General features: G+C 37.6%; 1 protein-coding gene across 3 annotated transcripts in view; it reads right to left on the bottom strand.

The window, feature by feature from the left end:
• MID1 (midline 1) overlaps window positions 1-12,911 on the bottom strand; it is a 345,415-nt gene that overhangs the window by 164,163 nt on the left and 168,341 nt on the right. The gene's annotated exons all lie outside the window — the stretch shown is intronic.

Raw genomic sequence — 12,911 nt, 5'->3', positions numbered from 1 at the left:
AACATTTTGAAATATAATAAGTGAAGAACAACCTTCACCACTAGCTAGTCAAGGCACAATTTCAGATAAAAATGTGCTCATAAGAACAATAAACACAGCCGGGCGTGGTGGCGCACGCCTTAATTCCCAGAGCTCAGAGAGATAGAGGCAGGCGGATCGCTGTGAGGTCCAGCCTGTGAAGCCATCCTGTCTACCAAGCGAGTTCAGGATAGCCAAAGCTACACAGAGAAACCCTGTCTCAAAACAAACAAACAAACAGAACAGAACAATAAACACAGACATTTGGTTAAGAGAACTATTTTTAAAATAAGCATGCCCACCTCTCACTGTCGTTGACTTTAGCAATGCTGATCTGCTAAGCTCACTAACACAGACAAGAAAGGTAGAACTAGCTGACTTCTTGGAAAGTTCAAGCCCATGTTACAAAAATTTTCCGCAGTTTTCTTTCTGAACTCCCTATAAAAATATAGCCCCTTTCAAGCCTCCGTGAATATGATTTCTATGTGACTCTGGCCCTTGGATTTAAAGAAAAGTGTAAACTGAGTAAAGACTTTTTGTAGAGCCAGTAATATATCTTTTCCCTAGCAAGTGACCACAGCATAAGGATAATCCAAGAAACATTTTCGGTTTTGCAGTATTAGTGAAGAAAAGCTTGGCAAATAATGATTTAGTGGCTTCAGTAGTGCGGGAGGTGTGCTTCAATATGTATGAGTTTGGCAAAGTTCTCTGAGATTTTGGCAGCGGGACATGGGCACCTGGGAGTCCACAGCTCTGTGTCAACTCCCCACTGAGAGTTTAGAGTCCCCCTAAACACACCATTTGATCTTCAGAGCCATCACTATGGCCTAGACCCAAGCTTGCTTAGCCTCTTGACATTGTGATACTACACTCCCGAGATGCCAAAACCAAAATTTACACACACACACTGTTTTTTAAAAGCTTATACCTTTGTGTTGTACCACATTCACAGTTACCCTTGGTCATATGCAGCCTAGGTTCATGGGTTGGGTTGAAAGTACCTAGTAGATCTATGTATATAAACTTTGAAACCACCAGCATTTGCAGACAAATAATTTCCCACCATGGAGCTGTTCAGTATGTTGTCAAATATATCCTGATCTCTGCCCACTAGATGCCAATGTCTGTCTGAAGACTGTTGTTTTTGATTTACCAGTATTATTATGCCTACCACGTTGGGTGTCACTTGTTTTTAAATTATCAATATGGCCTAATAATTGCCTATAATAATTATTACAGTAAAATCCACTAGCAATCAATCAAGACACAGACACCTGTTATATTTTAAAATAGCCTTAGTTAACCTGGGGGCAGGGCAGACATTAACCTTCTAAACTACTTCCCATAGCGGGCCGGTATTCCATACCTGCCCCAATCCCATGCCATCTGCTTCTAATAATTTCTATCAAGCTACCTCCCATCCATAATCCCATATACTTGCTAATGTTCTTCATCTGGGCTGGATCTTCCATCCATGCCAGCCATGTGTTTCTCTAACCACCTAAACCATGATAACAAGAACTCCTTCCCTTCTCCTCCTCGGGTCTTTTTTTTTTTTTTTCTTCCTCCTTCCGATATTCCCTCTCTCTCTCCCCCAAGGCCAGGAACCTTAGCCAAGTCTAGCTCATTTGCCCTGCCCAGGTGTGTGTCTTTTTATTAATCAGAGGGTCACAGAGACAGCAAGCAGTGATTAGCATCAAAATACATCAGACCACGCCCCCCCCAACAGAAGATAATGCTGAATGTCCTCTAGGGAGCCAAACCTGTGTTTGGTAAAATCAAATCTCAGTTAACATGTATGAGAATCTCCAGAAGAAGATTGTTAATCATTAGGCCCTTTGTCTAAAAGAATCTGATTGAGTAGCCATGCCAAGGATGCTGGGGATCCACATTTTATCCCATTGCCAATGGTCTGTGATTCATCTTGAGAAAGCCTGACTCTACCACTGTGCTAGATATATCTGAGTTCAAGATATACTTTATATTAGCTTACTATGTTTAGATAGAGAAAGGAAGTGATCTGAATCTAGAAATAAGAGCCCAACTATGGAGAGAACTTCAGGCAAGAAAGACCTTAGTACTTTGAAATAAAATAAGCCTATATTTCCTCACTTGGAAATTAAGCATTAAAATATGTCACCTTGTTTCCATCCAATTAAAAAAAAGCATTTGTTTAGTGTGTATGTGTCCCGGATGCGGAGATTATATATCTATGCCACAATCCCAGGTTTTAAGTTTAATTACGGCTTACTACTTAATATTTCTGTACATGTAAAAGGTAGGAAGATCTCAATAGCTTCTGTGCCATTGATTAAAGGCAACTGATGCTTTACTCTCTTCCTTTTAAAATTTGGTTAAACCACTTATGCTTGAATTTAGAGAGAGATTTTGTTTGCTTTGTTTCAATCTGTGCACTGAGACAAGGATTTGCTGTGCTGTGTAGCCTGGTCTCAAACATCTGGGCTGAAATGATCCTACTGCCCCACTCTCTTATGCTCTGTGGTTATAGGTGCACCCCACTGCAATCACCTATTAAGGCTTGTTTCCTCCTGTTCTCACAGTGTTTCTGTCCACTTCCAATTAAAGCCCCTTCTCCGTGTAAGCACACTCTTACTCTGCTTCCCAAGAGTAGTGCCATCACTTCTTAGTCACCTACATGTTTACTATGATTTCATAGCAGAAGTTTAAGAGGAAAATTATTTAAAAGTTGTTTTTTCTTTTATTAACTTCCCACCATATATCCTGAGGTCATTGAGGACTACGACAATCAGAATTCTCTAGAGAAACAGACTCAGAACTATATAGAGAATAATTGTTATCAGTCTTGTATGACTGCAGAGACAGACTCACAGTTCTAATGCCCATATGTCACCTGGCAGATGTTAATCCTATGTCACATCAAAGAAGGCTATTTTTCTTCTTCAGAGAAACCTCACCTTTGCTACTAAGGATTTCAACTTACTGCATGAGATTCACTTATATTATCAAGGATAATCTCCTTAATCACGGAAGTCAACTGACTAGATGTTAACATCTACCAAACAGCTTCAGGTCAAGCTAAGATTAACTGAGTACCATGGCTAGTCAAAGTGAAAAAGAGAAACCATTGCAAGGGTCCTACTCAATTATATGTCTCTTGTAACAAGAAGCACAGAGAGTGCATAGTCAATTATGTAATAAATATCCATGAAATTCCTACAAATAACAAAATTTAAACTGCCATTATTAGAATATGCATTTCTTTACTCATAATGAAAATGTTCTAATAGAGTTATTATATTCTTTTTGATTGCAAGGTAAGAGACACAAAAAATTTATGACTAAATGGTTTCTGATAATTGTATACCACGTCATATTGCCAATCAAATGCCAGGATAGAATGTAGTTATTTTCACACCAATACTCAAAAAATTTACATTCCACATACTCTCTTTGGAAATAACTCAAAAATATGTTTTATCAAAATGAGAGGATTCAACCAGAAAAGGTGAAGTCATTGAAACTGAGCAAACAGAAGAATCATCATAAAAAGAACCAAGAGAAGTCTAGGAGGAAAAGATAGCAGAGAGGACTCTGGAAAGTAAACAATGACACTGACACATTACCTTTAGACACTCATAAATGGAAGTAAATTCTGAGGCTATTAATAACTGCAAGAAAAACAAAAGAGTAAACAAAAAGCATAGTCACAGAAAACCCTTTAACTTGACTGTCAACTCCGATACATAGGAAAAGATAATATGCAGTATTTAATCTAGTATCCATCTTTCCCTTGTTGGTTTTTGGATTTTTTTTTTTTTTTTTTTTTTTTTTTGGAGACAAGATATTTCAAAGTTTTGCTAGTCCAGACTCACCAGGAATTTGCAGTTTTCCCGCCTCTCAATGTCTTGAGTGTTGGGATTAGACATGGACACAAACACTATTTTCTCTGGTTTCTTTCTTTCTCTCTTTAACTTTCTCTTGCTCTGTCTGTATGCATGTGTGATCATATATGCATGTACCTGCAGAGGTCAGAGGACTACTACATTGTATTTTCTGAGGTACGATCCACCATTTTACATTTTTTGAGAAATGGCTTCTCAGTGTCCTAGAGTATAGCTATTGGGCTAAGCTGCCTTCCCAGGATGCCCTAGGATTCACCTTCTCCTCCATTTGCTTCTCTTTCCTATTCCTTTTCTTCCTTTTTACCTTCTCCCTCCCTCTCACTTTCTCATTCTCTCTTCCTTCAGTCCTTTCTTTCTTCCTTCCTTTTTGGTACTAGAGCCTGAACACAGAGAAGGAAATTTTCCTTTTTTGATCATATATAGATATATAGATATATAGATATATAGATATATAGATATAGATAAAGATAATTCTATATTCTAAAATATAGAATTCTAAAATTTATGTCAATAAATGTCAGTGAAAGCATATTATGTGAAATGTGGAAGTACATAGCAAATGAAACGTTTCCGGGTTGACAATGAGTTTCTTAGCATGTAATAGGATGGGGCAGGGATTCTGTTTTTCATTATGACTCTTCAACACACTAGCACATAATCATGTATTATTTTGATAAAAATTGAATTCAGTTGATAAAAGGACACTGGATGATTATTAAATCAGTTTCTTGTCCTTGCTTAAGTGAGCTGATTGGCATTTCCCATTTCTCTTACCACGGTTTTAATTTTCTCAAGATTTATAATTGATTCATGTGTGCAGCCAGAGATCCATGCATTAGCTGCAATCTAAACTGTTTCAGATATTCCTTTCTTTCTGCTCTCTCTTCAATTCAAATACCTTAGTAGTCAGACTAATCAAACCCCCCTCCTTTTTATCTTATTCATAATTGGCATTTAAAATTCTATTTAAATCCTCTATTTTTGTGGTAGAGTTAAGTATGGCAAGGAATAGCTGGTTAATTTTGTCCATATTGTAACCATTTTACTTCCTATCCCTAGTCTTTCTTACTTTCTTTATCTCTGAAGAGGAATATCTCCTCAAAAATGTAATATGTTGTGGTGGTTTGAAAAAGAATGACCCTCATAGATTCATATACTTAAATGTTTAGGGAGTGGCAGTATTTGAAAGTGTAGTCAGTATGGCCTTGTCAGACTAAGTGTGGAGTAGGTGTGGGTTTTTTTTTTTTTTTGGAGGAAGTATGTAAGTGGAGATGACCTTCGAAGTTTTAAGAGACCAAATGAGGCCTAGTATGTCTCTCTTCCTGGTGCCTATGGAACTCTCAGCTACTTCTCTAGCACCATGTCTGCCTGCATGCTTCCATGCTCCCTGCCAAGACGAAAATGGAGTTCAACCTAGGAAACTAAGCAAACCCCAATTAAATGTTTTTCTTTACAAGAGTTGCCATGGTCATAGTGTCTGTTGCCTGCACGAGAGCACTGACCTAGACATATGTTAATACACAGAGATGTTTTTCTTTGAATAATAGTGATTTTAAAAGTTCATTTTTAGCCAGGCATGGTGGTGCATACCTTTAATCTTGGTACTTGGGAAGCAGAGGAAGGAGACTCTCATGAGTTTGAGGGCCATCTGGTCTACACAGCAAGTTCCAAGACAGCCAGAGTTATAGAGATCCTACCTCAAAAAAATGAAATTTTATGTATCAGATCTCTTCCTTGCATCTGTGTTAGAAGCAAGCAAATCAGTATTCTTTATTTATGATCATGTGGACATAAAAAGGTGAACGTAAATTTCACTGAAAAGAAGCTTTGAGCAGGATTTTTGCACTGAATACTTATATTTATATTTGCATTTTTCAACTATACAGAAACATTGTCAGAATGACAGTGTTGTGAAAAATTGGCAAATGCCATCTCTCACTTCATTCAAAGTGTCCATGCTTAGATTTAAAATGAAGGTAAAGTACAAAATGCTTATGATTAAGGATTTACACATCTCTTTCCTTTGTTAGAAACACCAGGTTCCTTGTCATTCTTATCTAATAGCTAAGGAAATAATATTCATTCTCATTTATTTGTAATTGAATAGCTTTTTCTCTGCTGGGAACCACTTGTGGAAATTCACACATACTGAGAAAGGCTTTCATGTATTGCACCTCTGGTACAAGATAAATATACTAAGTTTTTTCATTGGAAGAAATGCAATATGTTTCACAGTAATCCAAATACCCAAGAAACTATACCAAATGAAATTTCACTTTATTCTCTTTTAGGTTATTAATTTACAAAAGGAAGGTCTTCTTACTTTTATATGATTACATAGATAGTGATGCTATTTGAAAATATTTTACTATGAATAATTTATGTACATGGAACAAAATAACCTTATTCATATTTGTATCATTATCTAAGGTGAGTCAAAATACCTTCTGATATTTTTAAACTGTATTTGTGGAAGAGAAATAGTTTTATTACATTCATCTTTAGAAACCAGCCAACTGTCACATAAATGAACTCATCTCCAACTTGGAAAAAAATTAATAGAGCCCAGTTAAGGGATTTCAAAAGACCTGATTTAGCACATGCTAACAGGTCTGGTGAAATTGAAATGTGGAGATCAACACCAGAGAGAAGTGCTACTAAGTAAAATTAAAACCCTAAGAAATATTTATTCTACAGTAAAATGCAAGTGATGAATGAAAGGGATCTATTATCTATCATGGGCTAGTTATGCACTGTGTCCTAAAGAAGATTCAAAGATTTACAGCTGGTTCATGGGAAACTGGGCTCTGGAGCCTGTGGTCTTTCTAGCAATCTAGCTCCTGCCATCCTAGTGAAGATGCCTTTCCTTTCACAATGAGGAATTAAATCACAGAGTGCCCAAGATTGTTCTCCAATCCTTCATCCCCTGTGTCTTATATTATGGTGATAGGATTTAGCACATAAATTCTGACATGGTTCTGAAATCCCTTACCTCAATCTACACAAAAGTATTTATATTGTGTCAAGACATCAGGAGTTAGCCATTCTACTTTGAAAACAAATTGAAGCACTTTGATGATTTTTATTTACATTAAATGACTCACAAAATTTGGGCTGTGATCATCCAGTCCTCGTTAGGTTAGAAACAGTCCATGTATACATTGAAAGGGAGCTAATTCTAGGAAAAGTCATTATTGTGTTAGTCAAGACAAGATGTGAATTTTAGGAGCTATGTTTTGAGAACTGTAAATGAGATTTTTTCATTATTCAGAATTTATAAATGAATTTCTCAATAGAATATAGCTCTGTGATTCCTTTTCACAGTTAATAACACAGCTTTGGAGCTTTGTCCTTACTTATCATTGAATCACAAGTGGATTAGTCATCTATTTTGTTAGAAGCATATAAAGAATTGAAACTCTGTATGAAATGATTTGCATTGCTCCCAGAACTTCCAATGATCTCTACCATGAAAACAAATGCATCCTATAAGAAAACTTAGCTGGGCATGGTGGTTCATGCCTGTACCATCAGCACTTTAAAAAGTGAGACAGGAAAATGGCCATGAGTTCCAGGCCAGCCTGAGAAAAAGTGAGACCCTATCTCATTAAGAAAGAAAGAGAGAGAGAGAGAGAGAGAGAGAGAGAGAGAGAGAGAGAGAGAGAGAGAGAGAGAGAGAATAGAATAAGATAAAGAGGAGGAGGAGGAAGAGGAGGAAATTTGGAGTGGAGTTTTAAGCCTGTGCAGAATCAAGAGAATCATGAGTTCTAGTTTAGCCTGGGCTACACAGGGAGACCATGTCAAAAGGGGAAGGGCATAAAGATCTGTGGAAACACTTCTGTCTTAAGCTCGTAGTAACAAAATGCAACAATAAATGTTTTATTATATATGTATGTATTATTGAGCATCCCCTACATGCCAAACATTGTTCTAGGTGATGCTGATGTAGAAAGATACTGATAAGCTACAAACTGCTCTCATAAATAGGAGATAGAAAAATAAATCAATAAATAGAATTAAACTCATCTCATAATAACGGGGATGGTATCAGTGATATAGCAAGTTCTAGTTGGATGGGTAAGGTTTTTAAGGGAACATCTCAACAGAGCCCTATGGAAGTGAAAAAGTAAGGCTTCCTTCCAGCTCTATAACAGGGTAGCAGGGAAGAACAGAGTTTGTAGCCCAGGGCCAAGAGAACAATTAAAAAGAAAAACTGTCCTCTTTGGTAGAGAATGATTAAAGGTGGCAGCTACAGAGCTAAGGTCTCAAGAATTCATTTCTGTGTCTGTCTATGCGCGTGCACGTGTGTGTGTATGTGTGTTTGTGTGTGTGTGTGTTTGTGTGTGTGTGTGTTTGTGTGTGTGTGTGTGTTTGTGTGTGTGTGTGTGTGTGTGTGTGTGTGATTGTTTGCACATCCAGTAGGGTTTTTAGATCAGCAGAAGAGCTGGGATGCAACAAAATTGGGTGACCCAAAAGATTTACAGCTGATGAATAGTATCTGATTGACATTTTAAGCTAAGTAGCACCTCTGGAAGAAACCAGCTGGTGAGGTGAGATAAAAAGGCTGAGGAGGCTCCTTCCCTAAGTAGGTAGGAGATGGGTATGGAAGCCACCAGGGGTGGTGCTGTGCAACTGTAATCTTAGCACTTGGGATGTGGAGGCAGGAAGATCACACGTTCCAGACCAGTCTGATCTAAAAGAATAAAACCTGTGAGGAGAATAGGAAAGAATCAAGGGAGAGAACACCAGAGGGAAAGAGAGAAAGAGGGAAGGAGAGAGGAAGGGAAAAAGAGAGGAATTACACAAGGGTGGCATTGGAGATCAGGTAAGTGACTTGTAGGTTTCTGACTGTAGTATGATTTAGTAATAGCATGGATGAGTCTCATATAGAGATGGAAGGCTGGAGTGCCTTCCAGGACTCAATAGCTGAAATGCTAGGATTGGCATTTACTCAGATGGGTCTAAAGGCAAGAAGAATCACTGACTGGAGAAACCACCATCTTGTTTCGGGCTCCTGATTGATTGAAAATCTGGAAATATGCTGTAACTATTTACATAAAAATAAGGGTCAGAGATAAATAGATAAACTGCAAAAGTTTGTAATATACACAGCATGATGGGAGACATTAGCCACAAGTGCTTGATTTTTGTTCCCAAGGATATACAGAACTATAGTCAATAGCTTTGATTCTGGAAACAACCGTGGTCCAAGTATCAACCATGTTATAGTTCATGGCTGATGTAGTGAAGCCTCTTCTAGGAAAATCATAACAAAGAACCCATCGTTCTAAAGTTCCGTTTAAAAATCCCTAAGAGTGAGAAAATCTAGGACATGGATACAATTGCTTGTTGTTTCTGAAACTGTCAGTGATGGCGTTTAAGACAGCAACACATTTACCAGTCTTCTAGCTATGGAACAGGAAGCAGTTATTGAGATGCATTCACAAGGAGTTCCAGGGCCAGCAACATGGCCTGAAGTTAGCTTCCCTCTCTTCAGCCCGAAGTGTTTTCATATGGGACACTCCTGAGCTTCTGCTTTGCAGGGCTCCTCATTATGGTTGCACCATCTGGCCTATAAGCTTCCACTCTTAGCTTTCATTGTATTCAGGGTATGTTTCCAGAAGGGTCTCTTGCAGTTAATCAGTGCTATATAAAAGATAACTTGACCCCTAAAGATCCTAATAAATCCAGATTGTAATCAGTATTTCAACCCTCATCTGTATTTCAAAATGTAAGTAGGTGAGGCCACTTTTTTTTTTAATGTATTTTGAGCAAGTGACTTAAAATCTCTGTCCTCAGCCTGGGCATTCCCCCATTTTATGGCTAAGAACAATGCATCAAAACCTTATAAATAAGCTGGGTGTGGTGACGCACACCTTTAATTCCAGCACTCGGGAGGCAGAGGCAGGTGGATCTCTGTGAGTTCGAGGCCACCCTGTTTATAAAGAGTTCAAGGGCAGCCAAAGCTGTCACACAGAGAGGCCTTGTCTCAAAACAAAACAAAACAAAACAAAACAAAACAAAACAAAACAAAAAACCTTATAGTCATAAGTTTTTCTCAAATATATCTTTGTCATTGCCCCACAATTTAAACTTGTCTTTCCTTTGTTAATTGGTTACAGAAGTCCCCTAAATCTAACCATTCCTTTGAGTTTAATTTTTTTTCTGTGAAATGTTGTGAACATAAATGTTAATAAAATTGTGTCCCCTTCTTCCTGATATTCTGTATTTGGTTGCTTCAAATTATAGGGCTCCCCTTACTGATCCCTAAGAGGGTAGAAAAAAAGAATTTTTCCCAATACTTCTTTTTCAGTGAGAAGATAAAAGGGGCCGGCTCCTAAGGTACCCTTTCATCTTACCTCAACTTGCCAACTACACACAAAGTTCCTCTCCTGACTTTCACTTGTAGTCCATGTCATATGACATAGCCATTAAAAAAGCTACTTCATCAGAGACAGCCTCTTAGAAACCAGGATGGATTTCCCTCAGTTGACCTCACAATAGAAGGACAGTGAAACATGACACGATAATGTGCCATTTCTGGTTAGCTGACCTCCCTTTCAAGCCCTTCATGAAATGACCATTAATAACTCATATACAGCAATAAATGAAGGTGCTTTCTAAGAAATGGTATTACGTAGGAAGGAAAAAGCAAAACTCATACTTATCCTAAATATCTGAAACCTAAGGTTATTCAAGTATATCATGGACCTTGACCATTCTCTCTCTCTCTCTCTCTCTCTCTCTCTCTCTCTCTCTCTCTCTCTCTCTCTCTCTTTCTCTCTCTCTCATACACACACACACATATACATATATACACACACATATATATACATATATATGAGTATGTTGAGAATGATGACATGTGTCTATAATTCCAGATTTTAGAATAACTTCCAAAGGCAAGAAGATCAAGAGTTTGAGAATTTGTGCAAGATCCTGTTATAATTTTTAAAAAAGCAGACAGAAGTCCCATGTGCAAAAACATACTGATAATATAGAAGATGTGGAAACATCTTACTAGAAATGAGCTGTAAAAGTTTCATACTGGCCCCTTCTCTTAAATCATGTTCCTAGTTGCATTTAAGCCCAAGTAATATCACCCATAGTTAGTGAACTGGCTTAATATCTAGGTGTGTATCCTTTTGGATCTTATGCACTTAACAAAGATGTTACTATGGATACTTTTTTTTTCTTTAACTGAGAGGTGGTAGTTTAAAGCCTGTGCAATTTAGTAAAGTATACCTGGTCTGAGGGTTATATTAATTTAACCACCTGTCTCTAAAACTAACAATTTTCTCTTAATACAGTTGCTTGGTGCATTTGACACATTGTATTCATAAGCAGTTAGAAATAGTTTTCCAGCTCCTCAAGGAACAGCAAGTAAGACAAACCTCATATGACTTGTCTAACTGCAGTTCAATCAGTGCATGTTCCCCTTGCCTGGAATTCGTCTGTTCTTGGCATGTTTAATAATGAGTCATGCAACGCATTTGGAAAGCGATAAAGGCCACCTCCCACGGCCCAGGGCCATGTAGTGATTTTCTGTGCCTAAGTCTTCTGTCTTTGTTCAGACAGGTCACTAATGCATCCCACAAAGCTGACCTAATGCTACTTCACTGGGTCTATTTTTCTTCTGTGGCTCAGTTTGCATGCAATATTTAGGAAGTCAACTGTCAGGCATGCAAATTGAGAGAAAAATATGCCACATTAAATCATGATGGTTTAATAAGGTATTACTCTTGGGCAAATGGCTTCTGGTATTCTTTCTCCTGTAGGGGCAAGTTAAAAAGTATAACCTGCCACAGAGAAGAAATCCAGCACTTTCTCTGGAATTCCACTTCTGTCAAAGTACTTAGTGAAATATGTTCCAAGGGACACAGTATGGCTACATTTTTCTGTTTGAGAATATAAGCCACCAGATATTCCTTTAGTCATGCATGTTGTTGATCTTACCTATTATCGCTGCACAAATATCACCTTCAAAACTCTTAGTTATAGTTCTGTAGACATAATGATACCAAAAATTTTAAATGTTTCATGGTTTCTCAAGAACTTCTTTACAAAGAAAAATACATTATTAAAAATGTGGTTTTTAAAAATAGAAATAGAAATAGTCTATAGTAGACATACATTTAAGTTATCTTATTCAATGTGATGTAGAATTTTACAAAAATAAATAAATAAATAATTGCAATGGTGATATTTCCCAAGTCATCTGTACAGTTTGTTACAAAAAGAAAGAAGAAGAAGAAGAAGAAGAAGAAGAAGAAGAAGAAGAAGAAGAAGAAGAAGAAGAAGGAAGAAGGAAGAAGAAAGAAGAAGAAGAAGAAGAAGAAGAAGAAGAAGAAGAAGAAGAAGAAGAGGGAAGAAGAAGAAGGAAAAAGAAGAAAGAAGAAGAAGAAAGAAGAATGAAGAAGAGAAGAGGAGGAGGCGAGGTGGAGGAGGGGGAGAAAGAGAGAGAAAGGAAGGAAGGAATGAAGAATAAAAACATGAATTAATGTAGAATCTGCCATGAATTCAAAACTTTATGCCCTTTTATGCCTTCTTTTTGAGCTTGGAAATAGGGTTTTATGTAGCTTAAACTCACTAGTCCAGGATAACCTTGGACTTTTGATCCTCCAACATCTACTTTTCCATGGGTTGGTTATAGGCATGAGCCAACATTCCCAGGTTTATGCAGTGCTGGAGATCAAAACCAGGGCTTCATGCATGCTAGGCAAACACTGTACAAACTGAGCCGCATCTCCAGATCTGGCCTTTATTTCTCGATACAGTGACTTACTGTCCTAACTATGGCACCTTGTAATTAGTAGCATGTGTACCAAAACCATGAAAACTGTGGTTTTAGATGGTCTCTTAGTGCTCTATTGCTGTGAAGAGACACCATAACTAAATCAACTTTAATTGGGGGTTCCTTATAGTTTCAGAGGTTTATTCCACTATCATCATGGTGGGAGCATGGAGGCACAAAGGCAGACTTGATGCTGGAGAAGCTGATGAGAGTCC

Source organism: Acomys minous, assembly GCF_964271855.1.
Source record: "Acomys minous genome assembly, chromosome: 7".
Taxonomy (NCBI): Eukaryota; Metazoa; Chordata; class Mammalia; order Rodentia; family Muridae; genus Acomys; species Acomys minous.
The sequence above is the reverse complement of the archived record's forward strand: the minus strand, read 5'-3'. Positions and strand labels throughout refer to the sequence as shown.